The sequence below is a fragment of the Rhagoletis zephyria genome, unplaced genomic scaffold (assembly GCF_001687245.7).
Source record: "Rhagoletis zephyria isolate East Lansing unplaced genomic scaffold, Rhagoletis_zephyria_1.1 Rzeph_scaffold_00019, whole genome shotgun sequence".
NCBI lineage: Eukaryota > Metazoa > Arthropoda > Insecta > Diptera > Tephritidae > Rhagoletis > Rhagoletis zephyria.
Window position 1 is genome coordinate 642,049 of NW_016157103.1, and position 13,583 is coordinate 655,631.

Consider the following 13,583-nt stretch of genomic DNA (forward strand, 5'->3'; position numbering starts at 1 on the left):
TACATCTTTTACTCCCATTCATCGCTTCTCCTTTACCTTTCGTCTAATTGTTTCTCCGATTGTATGCACGTTTTTCACAATTTATGGCGTTTTCTTTTTACCGAAAAATGTTTTGCCTTCTCAGTGCCCTCTTCGCACAAATACTAGTGAGAGGGCAAGGAAAAGGCAACATTTTTTGTAGAAAAGAAAGCGCTATTAGTATGTATTTATTTTTCTTCCTCATTTTGGAAAACACACCAATATTCGTTATTGCAGAAATCACATCTTTTCGATTTAATCACTCAACCATCCATCATTATTTTTACATACAAGCTTTTATAGTTGTTCACTAATTTCTAATGCATCACTGCTTTCACGATAACTGTAAACAACAACTATTTACGTGTGTATGAAGCGTGCATTAAAATGAGTCAACGAGTTGGTAAAAGTTTCTCATTCCAGTTCGAGTTGTTCAGAATATACGAAAATATTAAAATCATAACGCGGGTTGCTGGAGGAAGTCTTGAATATTTAAATGCATTCATTTGTATAATTTGTATGCTTTAAAATGGCATGCAAGGAAAATGAACAACGCGAAAGGAAGGTAGAAAAGTTTGATTTTAAGGAAGAAATCGAGAGCCCTAACACCCAAAAAGTATTTAAGCGAAATTTTTATCAACATTTTATTTTTGATGCAGAAATGCAAAGCATCGACTCTAATAATATTTCTGCATAAAAAATAAAAGTTTTGAAAAAATGTCGCTTACTACTTTTCGGCGGATAGGGCTCGAAATGATAATAAGTAGGGCAAATTTGGTAGGATATTCTCGACACAGTTGTTAAATGGGGAAGGAAATAATTAATGGAGCAGGTGAAAGATTTTCTAAATTAAGGCAAATGAAAAAGTCTTAAATACTTAATGACATGACATGAGTCATATGTCGATTTGTCACAGAAAAATATGGTTATTTATAAACCTAATCAGCTATATAACTGAAAAAAAAACGTGAAATTTTGAGTTCTGCCGTTATTGCAGAAGACCATGGATATATTGGTTTTTTTCTAGGTACTATAACTGATATCGTTGCCATCCACTTAAGGAAACTGAAACTAATCTTTCACAAGTTTCGTTTGTTGAAGTCTACACAGCTTTTGTATGGAGTGAAAGCTCATCAATGGCAGCGCTTTCACATTTTTTGTTCTAAGCTTGGTCGAAAGCAATGATACAAGCGCGCTAACTACAAAAAAAAGTGCTAGAAAGGTGGCATTTATCACATTTACAACAATTTACAACAAACGATTTTCGTTTTGTTTTGACTGAGGTATGAAGAAACCTTCGAAAGTTTACTTAAAGTAATTTTAGTTTACAGAGAGAGCTTTAGCAATCTTGTACGTGCCTTGAGATTTTCGGTTTTAAACAGTTTTTCCGATAAGAATCATGTAAAAGCTTTCGAAAGCTTATATAAAGATATATTGTTTTTATTGGAAGCTTTCTCCTGTTTTTAAGTTTCTTGAAACTTTCATTTTAATAAATTTCATTTATTAGTGCGAAGAAAGATTTCACAACCCTTTAAGCTCCTTGGGCTTTTCGATTTAACGCAGGTTTTCAGATAAAAATATGAAAAAAACTCTCGGAAGCGTATTTTACGATATTTTGATTTCTATGGAATTTTCAAGTTGTTTACAAGTTTCTGCAGACTTTTGTCAGATTATCTTTTTCAGATAGCACTACACTCGAATATTTGTTGATTTTAAAAAGCTATTAGGAAGTAACTTTAAATTTCAAAAAAAAACTACATATTTTGGTAGTGTTCAAAGTTTATGTGCAGTTATTTCATTCGTTTGTCCCCATTGTGTGCACTTCTCAACCTTCTAATGAAAGAGTGTATTGAAAGCAGAAGTTGTTTAGATTAGGTCGGTTGCGGTCTTGGTTGTTCGAGAAGAAGCATGAGTAAATTTTAAACTAAATAGTTTAATTAACGTAGGCAATGCAATGTTAAACTTTAATTCATCACATAATTAAATAGGCTAGCTCCTAAGAGTTAAGTATAAAAAAAAGAATACAATAATTGTTTTTTATGGACATTGTTAATTGTGTTATTCGTGATTTCTTTGTTTTCCTCATGGCGTTTGAAGATATTTTGAGCTTTTTTCGGGACTATTCAGACAATTTACGGGGCTTTTTTAGAATTATTCTTGTTGCACATTTTTGAATTTTCTTTAGGAGTTTTTGTTTTTTTTCTGATTTTTTTAGACTTTTTTCGGTGTCTTCCTCATTGTTTTCAGAATTCTTCTTGCTCTATTTTGATTTTCTAAAGATTTTTCAGAAATTTTCGGCACTGTTTGGGTTGTTTGTGACTTTTCGGAAGACGTTTGCATTTATTTTGGGATGTTTCCGATTTTTTTGTGGACTTTGCGTTTTATTTTTTTTTTAAATTTAACATCGGAATTTCCTGTATTTGTTTAGTTTTTTTTTATAATTTTTTGTTTTTTTTTGGATCCATTTTAGGCTTTTTAATTATTCGTGTTCTTTTTATTCTTCGCATGTCTTTAGAAATTTTAGTACTTTTAATTTTTTGTCAGAATTACTCGAAACTCTTCGGGAGCTTCTCGGCTGTTGGTTTTAGAATAGCCAGGAGTTTTTCAGGCCTCAGCCTTTTTCTTGTTTTATTTTTTTTCTATTTTCTTGAAAATTTAGACGATTTTTCGGAAATTTCTGTGGCGTTTGGAGAGCTTTTGTTCTGATTTTTTGCTAGACTTTTCGTTACTCTTTGTGCTTTATTTTTCCCGATTTATTTATTTCCCGTATCCTTTTGCGATTTTCAGTTTTGTGCATGATTTTTCGGTAGTCTTTCGGATTTTTCGATATTTTTTAAGTTTTTCGGAGTTTTCGGGAAGCTTAGAGATTTTTCGAGGTTTTTCATTTTTTTTTGGATTCTTCTGCACTTTTAGAATACTTCGTGCTTTTTTTTATCTTCTCGAGCACTTTGTTTTTTTTTGGTGATATACATAGGCTGATTTATTTAATTTCCGGAATGTTTCTGAATTTTTAGTCTTTTTCGAGATTTTTGGAAAGAATTTCCGATTTTCGGTTTTTTTTTCTTTTTCCGGAAACTTTTATATTGGATTCTTCTGAATATTCCGATTTATCGCGCTTTCTTATTATCTTCTCGGGCTTTCAGTTTTTATTTGGTTATTCTTCGGGATTTAGTTTTCCTGAATTATTTATTCTCCGGAATTTTTTCTGATTTTCGGAATTTTTTAGAAATCTTTCGGAAGTCTTTGGGATTGTTCAGTGTTTTTCCAGAAGCTTTTATTTTGCACGCCTTTGGACTTTCAGAAGAATACCTCGCCCTTTTTTAGTATGTTCTCGAAAATTTAGTTGTCTTATTTAAATTATGCTTCGTGTTAGGTTTTTCCTGATTTATTTATTTTTGCGAGATTTTTCGGATTTTTTTTTATTCTTCTGCACTTTTCACAGTACTTCATACTTTTTTATTATTTTATCGGAAATTTTTTTCGAATATTCAGTATATTTTAGTTTTTCTTTTTTAGTATTTCTTCTGATATTTTCTGTTTTCCACGTTTTTTATTTTCTAGTTTTGTTTATTTTCCGGAACAGTTCAGGACTTGCGGTATGTTTTCCGAAGTTTTCGAAGATTGGTAGTGTTTTTAAGATTTTTTTTAATTCTTCACTTTTTTTTGCGTTTTGCTGATTATTTTATTTGTTTTTCGGAATACTTTGATACTTTCGAGACACTTTGAAAGATTTGATATTCTTAAGGCGCTGGCCCAATGCAGGCTTGCTTTGCGCGCCTTGCTGACTTCAATTTGCTTTGATTTACTTTGAAAACTTGCTTGGCCGAATGGTGGCTTGGAACGCTGTCAAAGTAACCAGCTGTCTGGTTGAAAAGTCAATGTCTGTTCCCTTAACGTTAATAATTATTTCCTAGAAAACTCAAAAAAATTTATCAAAAACTTTCAGATTTATTTTTAAATTAATGCGAAATAATGTTTGTATTTAAAAGAAATGATAATAATGATACATACATATCTATATCTACATTTACTAAAAAAAAACTATAACTTAAAAAAGCGATTTACTTGAAGCAAGAGCTAGACGTTTTTTCCTCTCGTGTAAAATTTGTAAAACTGGGCTTTGCGACTTTTTACTATAAGATAACGATATGTTAAATATAAATATGGAAACAATGAATCATTTTTATTTCATTTCGAATTACCTGCATTTTCTGTGACCTTTTTAAATTTAGTAAGCAAATTTTTGTTTGAATTTATGTATTTTGTCAAAAGCCTACAAAACGCTTGCCAAATAATTTTTGACACTTCTCGCAGCGAAGCAAGCAAAGCAAGCCTGCATTGGGCCAGCACCTTTAGTGTTTTTTTATAAAAAAAAAAAAAATCTGGAATGATTAATAAGTTTCGCAGAAACTATCAGTCCTATCGAAAAGTGATGTATATACGATTTTTGGAGGATTTCGTTTGCTTTCATTTGCATAGTATTAAGATTATTCAATTGCTTCATAAGATATACATATGTATGTGATTAAGTGGAACCACATTTTTTTAGCTGAATAACGGTAATTTGCAAATATCTCGAAAACTTATCCTATCCATAGAAAAAAATCAAATCGATTTTCGGAATAGGCGAGCAATTCTACATAGAAATTGGATAATGGTATTCATGGAACATTTTTGCCGTAAACCAGTGCAATTATTCTAGTATCGCTCTCTGGGCAAACGCCGTTGGCCTTCATGAAATATTTTGGATATATGTTACGGGCGTTAATCTGAAGGGTAGTAACGAAACTTTACTTTTCTTACAAACACACAAAAAATTATCTAGGCAAGCTCACAGCCGCCATTCCACTAAAAACGATAATTATCTCATTTCCTCTTCCGCAAAATTTCTCAATTTACTCATTCAAAAATCACTCATAACTTCGTTGACATTTGGAAATTGTCACAATGCATAAATGAATGCATTTGCGCTGGCCGCAGGTAGCTAACTGCCACTTCGAAGTAAAAAAAAAAACAAGAACAACAAAAATACCTTCCTAGCATTGCACTAGACGACGGAAAGCTAAAAATTAAAATTAAAATTTGCAATTTCCGTTTTAGCATTGACACAATTTACATGCAGTACAAAAACACACGCACACTTGAGCAAAAATTTGAATGACAGATATTAACACTAACAAAGGCAATGGTGGCAAAATGACAGCATTAAACAAATTATAAGAGGGAATAAGTAACGGTACATTTATTAGCAATGCTTGTGGAGGGCAACGAGTGAGACTTTTATGAGGCGAGTGAATATGTGGTGGGAGTGAGTAGGGATGCAGGGGAATATCAGGAGGGGGAGGCAAGTGAGAAGAAGAAAGGAAATAATGGGAATAGCAGGCGGGATGTAAGTGAATAGTAGGAGGGAAGTAAGCGAGTGATGGGCGGTAAGCACGTGAAAATTAGGAGAAAGGCAGGGAATTGTAGGATGGCAGTTAGAAACCAGCAGCCCTTGGTAAATACAACATGGACGTAGAATGCGATAGCGGCGTGTGTTTGTATGTGCTCTGTTGTAGCGTAAATAATTTTTTGACAGTTTGCTTCAGCACATTTCGCTGACATACTATCTACCACTGACCCAATGGATTACTACACATTTTAGATATTTTTGGTCATAACTACAAAACAGCAACAGTCAGATAATTGAGTTGTCAGCGTTAATGGAAATTGCTAATTGCAAAAAAAACAAGAAATTGACACACTTCCATTTAGCGCACAGAAGCACAGGCATTTCTCCTACAATTAAGTAAAATTGTGCTCTACTGCACTTTTTTGCTTTACTGTCAGGCTCTTGCATTTCGCAAGTTTGTAATATTTAAAAAATTTGTGTTAGTTTGAAAATTGTAATTGAAAATTTTGTTTGCATTTGGGGAAAATACTGATCAATGAAATGAAAAATACTCGAGTAAAATTAGAAATCATACTCACCCTCAATTACTCAAGAGCATATGTGCAAAAATTTTGTTTGTGTAGCAGCCTTTCGAATTCATAACAATTGGACAAGTAATGGCTTTCTTTACGTATTTCCAAATAAATTGTAAATAAATTTTTGGTACTGTTGACCTACTCAATAGTCACTCTACATACTTTCTTGCTCCTTCACGCTCCCTTCCTTCTCTAACTACCTCTCTTCATCCCCTCTTTCTCGTTGCCCACTCCTTGCGCTACCGCTTCATCGAAGGTCAAAGTTGACACTGACATGTTTGATACTTTTAATTGGTTGTATATGGGAAGGTCAATTGGGAAAATGCAGCTCTATGTGCTTAATTTGTTGTATAAAGGAAATGAATGAAATGGTTGGCTGGACAGGTCGATGAATGTAGTTCGTAATTAATTAAAAAAAGTGTCTAAAAAATTGAATAAAGTTAAAATTAATGCTTGTGAAATAGTAATTAAGTGAAGTAGAAATAAATTGAAGGTAGAAAAATAATGAAATCGCAAAGTCAAATCAGTGGAAATAATTAAGTGAACAGAATAAAAAAAAAATACAGAATAATGTGTTAATGTTGGGCCTTTGGATAGGTGGCAAACTTTCAAAAAGATTGTCGAGTAAAGCTTGCACAAACACTTTTCATTTAATGTCAATCTTGTAATATTTCATTTAATTTCAATATCTTTAGTATTTAATTTTTAGATTTGTGAAAACTCAACTGAAAATATTGCTTAATCAAAGATTTTTCAAATACCTCTCATTTCACGTCAATTTAATTGAATTACATATTTCAAATAGGTGGCAACCTGTATCAAAAATATTTTCTACTGTAAACTTTTTCAAACCTTTTTAGTTTGCTACCAGTATTGTTATATTTGCTTTATCTTATCAATTTAATAGAATTGATTTTTTTCAAATAGTCGCTATAGGCAACCCTGCTCAAAAATAGTTTCTGTTGTAAGCCTTCTTGAACTTCTTAGCTTGACACGCATGTCTTATTTAATATTTGATTAAAAAATATTTTCGGCTGTAATGCAATATTTAATTTATCTTACCCATTTTATTTTATTAAAATTTTCAAACAGGTGGTGGCCCAAAAAAAAAAATTTCAGCTGTAAGCTATATTGATTTAAACTGATATTTTCTAACCGGTGGCAGTCCCACTCAAAAAATATTTTTTAAAATTTTTATGTTTGATACACATATTGTAATATTTAATTCATCTTATAAATTTAATTTAAAAAATAGTTCAAACCTCAAAAATATTTTTTGGGTGTAAGCCTTCTTGGAGCTCTTTCGTTTGACACCCATATTGCAATATTTAATTTATCCTATAAATTTACTTAAACTGAGATTTTTAAACTGGTGGAAGTAGTCAAAATAACCTAACATTTTTTTAAATATGTGGATATAATATCCCATTTTTTAATTAGTTTGATCACACTCCACAATAAACACACCACACCTCCCCCACATGAAAAATTATGCATGATTTTAAATTACCTAAATAGTGTGCCTAGTTTTTAGATGTCCAAAAATTATATCCAGTATTTAAATCAATCAAAAATTATGTTCTGTTGTTGAATGACCAAAAACTTGTAGATATCGGACTTTTAAGCAATTATTTCGAGTTTCTAAATCAAAGAAAAATTTTGCCCAGTTTTTAAATTAGCAAAAAATTACACATAATTTTTTAAATGTCTAAAGACTGTGTCCGCTTTTAAAAACAACAAAAAATTATGATCTCTTTTTGAATTAAAAAAAGTGCTACTAAATGCCTAAAAAATCATGCATGTTTTTAAAGTACCAAAAAGTTAAGTTCAGTTTTTCAATCAACCAAAAATTATGTCCCGCTTTGAAATAACCAAAATCTTGTGTCCAGTTTTCAAATTAACAAAAATTTTTGTCCAACAAACTATGACCATATTTTTAAATTTTCTAAAATTGTGTCAAGTTTTCAAATAAAAGAGCAATTAAGTCAAGTAAAAATTATGTCCACTTTTTAAATGTCAAAAAAAAATAATAATAATACCCAGTTTTTAGATGTCCAGAAACTTTTCTTTGCATTTTTTGGCTAAGCTTACCAATTTTTGTGTGCACATGAATGCATGCATTTGCACTTATTTTCCATTTTTCATTAGCCACCTTTTTCCGTCTGTCACCTGTCACTTCACTCTGTTGTTGTCATGTGTGACAATTTAAAAAAAAAAAATGAGAAAAAGACGAATTCGCCATTTTGTTTCCATTTATGTGCATTTCCAGCTGTCACACTCGGCATAGAGCAAACTGGGTGACAGCAAATAAACAAGCTGTACGCTACACATACAGCTCACAACTACTACCGATAAACTAGAAATAAAAAATAAAATAAAAATAGAATTAAATATAAAAGGAAAGTAAAAGTTTAAGAACAACGAAACGACGAAAAGAGCATAGTAACTAAGAAGTTTGCAACCAAAGTTAGAAAGCTAAGCAGCAAAGAAAGATTTAAATTAAAATGTTGTGTAACAACAAAAATGAATTGGATTACAAAAATAGCTACAAGTATGAAAAATAACAAACGAACTACACAAAAAGTAGCAGCGTTTTATGTTTGTAAGCAATCGGTCTAAGCCAGTGAAGCGCCACAGGGCGTATGAGTAACCTAGAACTACTATTTCAGAATAGAGCATCACACTACTCTACTGTGGGTGATGGCGTCGTTTGAGTGACATATTACGACAAATGCTCACACTGAGCGACAACTAATATAAATTTGTATTCCGACGTTTGCACTGGCATACATATGTACGTATGAACCTACAGATAACCATGTGCGTGCTTTAGTAGTATTTTCCGTCCATTAATGCTTGAGTGCGTCATCCGCACAACTACATATAATATCTAGTAGGTAATAATGTACTAATGAGCTTCTTTCTGCACGTGTGGCTAGGTGCATTTGCGTGTGTGTGAGTGTGCTTGTGTATGCATTTGCGCCCTAAACAACTCTTACAAGTAATAGCTGAGTTTTTTTTATTTGGCGTCAGCTGTTGCGATTGATGAACTGAAAACTGCAAATTTTGTTGGAAAAAAAGTTTTTGCCTGCCTTGAATTTATGTACGTACGCTTTCTGACAGCAAATAATTAAATCGCACGAGTGCAAATGTATGCGCATTTCGATTGTTTCGAAATGCTTGCAGCGCATGTGATGATGTGAGAAAGCACAAAAACAAAATGGTAACCAAGTTTAGCTTTCAAAATGAAATTAAATAACTTTGAAGCAAAATAATTTTTTCTGTAAATTTCCATATTAAATGAAAAAAAATCATTTTTCACTTAAATTGCTTTTGTGAAACTTTCTATTAATAAAATTAACAAAAAAACAAAAGAATTAAGAAAAATTCAACTTAGTTTTGTAAAAATAAACATTTTAATATCTTACCTAAAATTGGGCGTTTTTAATAAAATTAACATACCACAATTAATAAAAAATCGTAGCTAAATTAAGATGTTAAAATAGAAAATAAATAACTTTGAAGCTAAGATTAGACTTCTAATTAAATTAGTATGAACAAATTTGTGAAATATTAAAATAAAAAAAAATGCCACTGTCGAGTAAAGAATTTTAAAAATTTGAGTTATAAAAATTATTTCCAAGCTAAAACTGGGCTTTTATTGAAATGAAAAAAATTATAAAATATAAAAAGCAAACAAATTCCACTACGTTTAGTTTTCTAACAAGCAAAATACTAATATCTTAATTAAAATTGGGGATTTTTAATAAAATTAACATAAAAATTATAGTTAGGTTAGGTTTTCAAAATAGAAAATAAATAGCTTCAAAGCTAAGATTAAGTAATTTTTATTAAAATTCATATAAAAAATAAGTAAAAAGAGTAAAGAATTTTAAAAACTTAAGTTAAAAGATAATTATAATCTAAAATTGGCCAATTAAAAAATTACAACAATTATAAAATATACAAACAAAAAAAATGCCACTAAGTTTAATTGCATAAAGGGAAAATTTTACTACAAAAACGGAAGCCAAATTAACAATTTTTAGAATTTATGTCTGTCTGTCTGTCTGTAGGTACGTTTGTACGCGCATCACGCGAAAAATAATGCATGAAATTAAATGCAGCTTTCACCTGTATATTGCTAGAGATCAATATTAAAATATAGAAAGAAAAACATTAGAGGGTTGCCACCTATTTGAAAATTGCAGTCTGACTAAATTGACAAAATAAAGAAAATATTGCAATATGGCTGTCAAAAGAAAGACGTTTAAGAAGGATTTTATGGAAATTGCCTTTTTCTCTGCTAAAGAGATAGAGTATATTCGATTAAGAATGTCCATGATTTAGCTTTCCCTGATTCCATGTATACACATTTGATGTTGCCTTTTTTTGCCTTTTTTAAGATATTTGCCTTTTTTTTGCCTTTTCTACCTTTAAAAAAGTGATTATAGCATTTAAATTTTTTTATTAAGATTAAAAAATATACACATGCCCATGCGGCTTATAGAAAGGCAGGGACCTCTTGGCAAATTGGTGTTGGAAGAATTCAAAGCCGTTTTCTCAGCTAACGTAGGCTTGAAGACAATAAGGGGTGTGTATAAAATTGTAAAGGGCGAGGAAAACGCCCTTATTCCTGATAATATGAACGTTTCAAACGTTCCATATTTAAATTGGGCTCCACTTGTATCAACTTACGTCGAGCGCACATTTAGTACACTCGCGAAAATCGAATGAAAATGCTGCCAGAAAACTTCAAAATGCATCTTGTGGTTCAATGTTACTTAGAAACTCGAAAGGATAAAATAGTCAAAGAGTCAAAGTACAAATTTTTCATATAATGAAACTAGTTCATAGTTTTTCTCTTTTTACTTGTAAAATAAAAATTTCTAAAATAAATATATTTTTTGATTGTTCGTATTTTCTGTCTTTTTTTAGTGCCTTATTTTGCTTTTTTTGGCAATACCTTTTTTTTGCCTTTTCCTGCCTTTTTCGCTATTTTGTTTTGCCTTTTTTTGCCTTTTTTGCAATACCTAGTGCCTTTTCCTGCCTTTTTCGCTATTTTATTTTGCCTTTTCCAGCCTATTTCGTTACTTTATTTTGCCTTTTTTATAGGTTTTTAGGTCTTAAAAATCCGCTCCCTGCTGATAAGGTTAATTGAATATTGCAATAGGGGTATCGAACTAAAGAGGTTTAGGAAAGTTGACTATCAAAAATATGTCTGAGGAGGGTGCCACCTGTTTGCAAAATTTTATTCAATTAAATTGATAAAATAAATGAAATGTTACAATATGGGTATCAAATAGCACAAAAATACTTTTTAGCATGATAAAAACATAGCAAGGTAGAACCGTTCTCTCAATTTGTCGGCCATGATTTTTTTTTGAAGTTTGCCAACATTTTAAAATGATATAAAAGTGAAAATGAAAAATTGAAATTGTTCGAAATTGTTGTTGCTTGAGATTGAAAATGAAACTGTGTGTGTGAGTTTGTGAGTAAATTTAAAAATTAAATTGTTTGGAAACGTCAAGAATTTTCAAAGTGACTCTCAGCGGTTCTACCTTACTATATTTTTATCGTGCTTTTTAGGCGAAGGCGAAGAAAATTGATATACAAAATTAATAGAAAACAATAAAATGTGATATGTAAATAGTAACTAAAGATGTTATGCATTTAAAAGTGCACGAGAATTTGTTGAAAAATTTTGAACATTTTCAAAGTAACATTCAAATTACCCCTCTACCGCACACCAAGCCAACTATGGTGTTACTTCTCCGGAAATTTGTTCCCACTTTACGAGTGTTATAGAAATTAATCAAATTTATTAAAACCGTTGAGAAGTTAACTACGAATATCAGAAAGTATTTGGTTTGCCTATGGTAACATGACATTTGAATATAACCTCACTTTTGTCTGAGTGGTCGAAATGCGTCTATTCTTATGCGCGGAACTCAACCGCAAAAAAGGAGAACTAATGAAAACGCAAGTTGTTCTTGTAAAATAAAAAAAAACAATAAAAATTGTTAATTCACACAGCATCTTCTGTGTCAATAAATAATTAGTTTACCGCTACCCAACAGTTTTCTATTCTTTGCCAAATATTTCTTTGCAAAATAAGATTTTAAATAAATCACTTGCAGTCATTTCTTCCTTCGATATAGGTTAATTGATACCTAAATAGTGTGTTTTTCACAGATAAGTTGTTTAATTCATCTCTAGTTGTAGTAATTAGTTGGAACCAGTGTTGCCAATTTAGTTATTTTCCAGCTAGATTTAGCTGTTGTTTTCGCCGTTTAGCTAGAAAAATTCGAATTTAGCTGCTAGTTGTTTTTTAGCTTTTTCTGAAAATATTTTAGCTATATCTAGATTTTTTCAAAATTTAGGAAAATACAAATCACAAAATTGTAAAAAGCGATAAACGCATGTTGGATGTATGTTCATATTTCTACCTAAGCTTGAGGGGACAAATAATCGATTATTGCATTGCTATGTTCATCACTAACATACTTTTGGCATAGTTTTCTGTTGGCAGCGGGATTGTTGAATATTTGCAAAACTGAAGAGATATGGAAAGGTATAAAGGTATAAATTATCAAATTTTATAATTAACATTTACTATTCAATACATATTTCAAGAAGGTTGATATCCCGGCACCCCAAGGGAGTATAATCGCGACAGACAATACAAGCTCAAGCAGTTCCACGGAAGAGCAGCCTCCTACCTTATTTTTTGTACGATGCAAATAACCTTTAATTTGTTATTGGATGTAAGAAATATGTATCTATTTTGCTGTTTTTTGTGAAAAAACTAATAAAACATTTGAATAATACCTTACTTTTTTAGATTTTTTTTAGCTTAAAAAATTTGTTATTTAGCTGTTTTTAGCTCATTTTTGTCCATTTAGCTGGATTGCTGAAAAAATTCTGGCAACACTGGTTAGAACTATGTATATGAATTTTAACAAAAAAAAAAATTAAATATTCCGGTATAGCGTTATTGGCCTTGGTTGTATTTTCCACACGTACTGCAGATTTGAGAGTTTGTTTAATTTGATTCTTTTTATTTAAATTTTTTTGACTTTCATATATAATTTTAATTCTGCACTTTCACTTCGTGCGTCATTAATGTTGACCCTACTTCTTTTCCCTGTAATAATATTATACATACATACATATTTCTTACCTACATATGTATATATGTATGTATATTTTTATAATTATTTCTTTTTTGTTTTTTTTTTTTGCATTTGCATTTTCTATTTTCCAATTCGATGTTACCTTGTACCATTTTTCTCCTATTATTTTATAGTATTTCGATGCTTTTATGCTCAACAGCTTACATATGCACTTTTTGTCCACCTTCCCTACACCATAACGCCATTCCCCTCAACAAAGTACACATATATCTCTTTTATTTTGCCGCTTTTCCAATTGGTGTCAAAGCGAATTGTAGCACACACTTCAGGCTGTTCTTAATGTGGCGGAAAATGCCTCACATTGTTTTTGTAGAGTGTAAGCGCGCCTCATTATGTGCGTGTAATTGTATTGGAAATGTCACACGCATAGTATACTACAAACTTCCGCCAAAATGCACCAGT

General features: G+C 31.1%; 1 protein-coding gene across 2 annotated transcripts in view; it reads right to left on the reverse strand.

Annotated features, from left to right (window-relative positions):
- norpA (no receptor potential A) overlaps positions 1 to 13,583 on the reverse strand; it is a 196,884-nt gene that overhangs the window by 28,168 nt on the left and 155,133 nt on the right. The gene's annotated exons all lie outside the window — the stretch shown is intronic.